The following is a 4,777-nucleotide window of genomic DNA, read 5'->3' as shown; positions in this document are numbered from 1 at the left end:
TCCCAGCTGTAGAATCCAGATGATTAACATGTTGGTCTCCTTGTTGGACAGTAAGTAAATAACTGTGGAGATCAAGTCATCAGTCAATCGATGTGAACTTTGGTGTAGTTAGTGGAGTTGGAAAGATATTTGACTAATGTAGTCAAGTCTGGTCTCGTGCTAGCTGAATAAGCTATGTAATTTGCTCATATAATCGAATATTGAGACTTTACCTTCTGTTTATATGTATTTATGTTTAAATTTGAAGCCGCAATGTGACTTTAGGAAATTTTTTGACCTATATAACTTTAGGATGATTTTTGGGTTCAACTGAGTTCCACAAAATTCCAATGCAAGAGGGAAGAAATAAAAGGAGCAAGAGAATACCTTGAGGATGCAGTTATCACTCTAAAAATTGTTTTCAATTTCTATGGTGAAATGATATATACACAATTTTTTGTGATGGTATGGTTCATATAGGCAAAAGACAGAGTTTCATCTTGTTCTACCGCTTGTACTCTCTGAGAATGACCATTTTTCTTGTAAATTCGGCACAACACCCAATCATCAAGCTGGAGAACAGAAGTGCCATCAAAATCAACAATACCAATTTTAGTTGAATGAATCAATTCCTATTCATAAAGAATCAAAACACAAGAACTGTGAAAGGAAAATCATTCATATTGATCAATATTCAAGAAAACATCACTTTGTAGGGTGTGTTATTTGTATTTACACAATTGATTTTTTTATTCAATCAACTATGCTATTCTCTGTGCTTTTGCTGGGTTCCTTCATCACCACCATCATTGGGAAATTCATTTCCATCTTGAAGCATGAAACGAGTAGCAATTCCCAATTGATCTCACACTACCACCACAAAGAAGCTAGCAATCCTGATATACAAATCGAACCAACCATCCTATCAAGAAATCCATATAGTTCTCAATCTATAGCTTTGATAACCCAAAACTCAAATCTTTTATATTCAATATGCACAGAAATTTTCACATTAATATGTCTGGATCTCATTCTAAGATCTTTACAGATATGATACAGAGGTAAACCAGATTTTTCATACTATGACAAGCGATATTAGCAAGTCTTGGAGTCTCTCTTATGTAATGTCTCCTCCTTATTCGATAGAGTTGATGCTGTATGAGCATCGACTGCACTGAAGGGATCATCCAATAGATAAATGTCAGCATCGTTATATACTGCTCTAGCCAACTGAATCCTCTGTTTTTGTCCTCCACTCATATTCAATCCTCTCTCCCCAATCTCTGTCATATCTCCATGAGCAAAACTCCCTATATCCTTGTCTAACGCACAAGCTTTTATTGCCTTCTTGTATTGAATTTTGTCCATTGGTTTCTCATAGAGTATGTTATCTCTGACAATACCACTCTAAATCCAAGCTGTTTGTGCCACGTAGGCAACATTGCCATGTACTTCAACCTACACGTAGTCCAATCAAAAAGTTTATGGAAGAATTTATGTACATAGAAAGCAAAAAGGTTGCATCTACAATCTTGTTGAACTATGAAATGGTTACTTTTTCTCAAGAAGAGTAGTTAATGTTCAACTTACATCTCCTGAAATTTTTGGGATTTCTCCAAGAATTGTATATATCAGAGCAGATTTCCCTGATCCCACTGAGCCACAAATTGCTACCTTTTCTCCAGTTTTAATGTGCAGATGATGTGACTTTGACGTTTGGACAGTGGATTGGGATCATCTATGGCAAGTCAATCTATTCACTTTGACTAATGTATCATTGTACTTATGGATTTATCTCTCTCTGAACATTTGATATTATCAAGAAGAAAAGATCTGTGGGTTTTCCACCTTGTGGGGTTTTGCCCTGGCTTTAAGCCTTTGAACTTTGATGTTCTTTCATTAGTTACTGTCATATGATAATGGTTAATGTGATTGCTAATGAATTAATGGAATTAATAATGAGCTAATGGATTAATGAAGTAACTGACCTAAGCAAAGAACATGTTAACTCAAAAATTAACAGCAATTCATTTATGGCGTTTGCCTATAAAAAGACATTTAACAAGTTCTTGGCTTCCCACTCAATAACTAAATTATAACATGAGGCAGAAATTGTTTCAGCTATGAAATGTGAATGTTGTGTGATCCTGCATGGTCATGCCCTTACTTCAAGCTTCAAATTGGATCCATAGACATTGTCTCCTAATACTTTGACAACAATACTAGTCTTTTTGGTATGTGTTGTATTGGATGTTCAAAGCTCTGCAATCCACCTGATGTAGAGAAGTAACAACCTGCGAAGGAAAATGCAACAACCGATATTACATTAGAGGCTCTATAGCCAACATTCAGCTACACTTTCATGTGCCAGATAGCTAAAAAACAGATAAGCTCTAATTTAGCAGTCCTATATTACCTCGGGGAGATGGAGCAAAAGATTTTCCACATCCTTCTTTCAGGACATTTGGCTCATCAGATAGTACAAGGTAATCATCAGCTACATTGCCCCAAAAGAAAGGCACTGAATCATCAGTATCCTAGCAAAACAAATAGTTATTGGTCAAAAGTCAAGAAACCCACAATTTCGAGGAATGCTTAATATTTTATATGGGAACAAAATATGTTCAAATAAATACTCAGGGCACCATTCTGTTATTGGGAAATTGGAAGTGCAGCCTATGATAGATCATATGAGCAGAATTTTCAGGGTAACAGGTGCCAGTAGCCCATATGATTATAAATAACTAATCTTCCCCCTTCCCTCTCCCAAAACAAATAATTAGAGAAACGTTATGGGAAAAGAACTTAAATTTATTTCAACGAAGTAGGAATCTCGGAAAATCTTGGGAAATTGCTTTAGCACGTTTGCAAAGGAATACAAACTATCAGACTGGAATCTTAAAAGTTTTCGGCAAAGAGATATATTTACAAGCCAAACTCCTATATCATGTACCCTATTAGAAAAGCAAGTTGAAAATTATTTCCAAGACTCAAGACCAGATCTCAAGAATTTAGAGCAATCCATTAAAACAGAAGGTCGGGCTGAAAGATTGGGATCCGATTTAAATCACTGTTCTGTTTCAAGTAAGTGGTAGTCTTATTTTCCTGCATCAGTGGGACAGCTTGCGTCGATTCAGCTAATTCTTCTGCTCAATATCTATCTATGAACATTTAATGACTAGGAGAAACCTGAAAGAGTGATAACGAGAAAACATTACGCAATGTCGAATGACTTAAAAAAATTGTTGTTATTATTAATCTGTATTCTACAAGCAAGCAATTAACACGTATTACTTGAGCTCGAACCATAGTTGACATGTCTTTATCCCGACATCTGAGTTAATGTTAAACGGGGTAATTTCTAACTACAAGAAAACATGAGAATGATACACAGGAACTAGAGTATCAAATTTTTTAATATATAAAATTTTTAAAAATAAATATTATAAAATAAAAAACTAATTATCATTTTTCAAAATAAATTTGAAATTAAATTGTACCATTAGATCTCCTCACACTTTGAACATAGTGTTACATAACAAAACATAGTGTTACATAACAAAAGGTTTAATATCATAATCAATAGCAACCCAATTTTATCGAGTATCTAGAAATGTATTTGGATCTACCTTGGTTGACAAAATTATTCAAAAGACAAAATACGTACTGCCATACATTAATTATTTTATATATATCTGTGCTCTCTGGCCCATGCAGGTTAAAAAAAAGACAAATATATTGAGTTTGCAACCTGGATTTCTATTTTCCCAAATAATTAACTCATTTTTATCATAAATTTTATACTTAAAGACATGGCACCAACTGTTTCTATGGTCATAAATCTGGGGCGCATTATCAAAACCTTCTGAAATTGAATTAAGCAAGTCGGAAGCTTACACAGGCCACTGGCGTTGAGGAGAAAATCCAAGTAGCTAAACTTAAAAACTGAAAACAGAATCAGCAAAAAGGCACCTATCTGCTATCTCTGAAGTATATCTAATGACTCCACATCTCTGGCGTATTAACAGTCGCAGCCACCTGCTTCACCAGATCTTTCAGGTATCTATGCACAAAACTTATTCTAAGAGTAGTTTGTCCATCTGCTGGTCAGATGATCCAGATCTGCAATAATTTTACAAGATACCAGCAATGACACTCTCATTTTCAACCTGAAAACCACGTACGCACGTCAGAGACTGTACACAAACAAAGAAAGGCAGAGGAAGGAATCAAGGAGATTTAGTTTGCAGATACCTTAAATGTTGTGCCGCAGAGCTCCTCCTCCATGGCTGGAACGACTGTCACTTTATTTTTAGGATGCTCGTAGCTTCGCAGACTCAGAGCGCTCGAGAAGAAACAACCTGATTAAAAAAAGAGGAGTGAGGGGAGTATTTACACAGGATATGGATGATCTTTCTTCTCTGCGATCTGGTCTGGTTGTGCCGCTGCGGCCGACCACTAGAAAGGGCTTGCGCTAATCTAAAGTTCGAAATTGTGCTGTTATGATCACGGAGTGTCTCTTTGTGATGCAGTTACATGAAGGGAAAGCAACGGGCGCAGCGAGTCCCAACCGGTCACCAACCCATTCAAATCAATGGCTGAGTATAGTCTAGTCGTCTAACAAAGATCTAACGGCGTAAAGTGATGACAGAGAGGCAGTTGGGAGAATTGATCTCAGAGGGAAATGCCTTACGGCGTAAATATGACATATGGTTGTATAATCCAAAGTTTACCATTGGACCGTTGCCATGTGAACTACTTCTGGCGGTGGTATTATGTTAACTTCGTGCCACATGAC

The 4,777-nt window shown here is 36.3% G+C and overlaps 2 long non-coding RNA genes across 2 annotated transcripts; both read right to left on the bottom strand.

Annotated features, from left to right (window-relative positions):
• Positions 1-1,050: 1,050 nt before the first annotated feature.
• Positions 1,051-2,376, bottom strand: LOC149199482 (uncharacterized). Its single transcript, XR_016253284.1, has 2 exons — positions 1,570-2,376; positions 1,051-1,437 (listed from the first exon to the last, which is right to left on the bottom strand). It is a non-coding gene; the product is annotated as an uncharacterized LOC149199482 (long non-coding RNA).
• Positions 2,377-3,831: 1,455 nt separating this feature from the next.
• Positions 3,832-4,555, bottom strand: LOC149199481 (uncharacterized). The gene is made up of 2 exons (XR_016253283.1): positions 4,234-4,555; positions 3,832-4,148 (listed from the first exon to the last, which is right to left on the bottom strand). It is a non-coding gene; the product is annotated as an uncharacterized LOC149199481 (long non-coding RNA).
• Between the last annotated feature and the right edge of the window lie 222 nt (positions 4,556-4,777).

The sequence above is a fragment of the Pinus tabuliformis genome, chromosome 2_1 (genome assembly GCF_031772625.1).
Source record: "Pinus tabuliformis cultivar Carrire ecotype Pingquan chromosome 2_1, CPIR1, whole genome shotgun sequence".
Classification (NCBI taxonomy): Eukaryota; Viridiplantae; Streptophyta; class Pinopsida; order Pinales; family Pinaceae; genus Pinus; species Pinus tabuliformis.
Note: the sequence above shows the minus strand (reverse complement) of the source record. Positions and strands in the feature narration are given on the sequence as shown.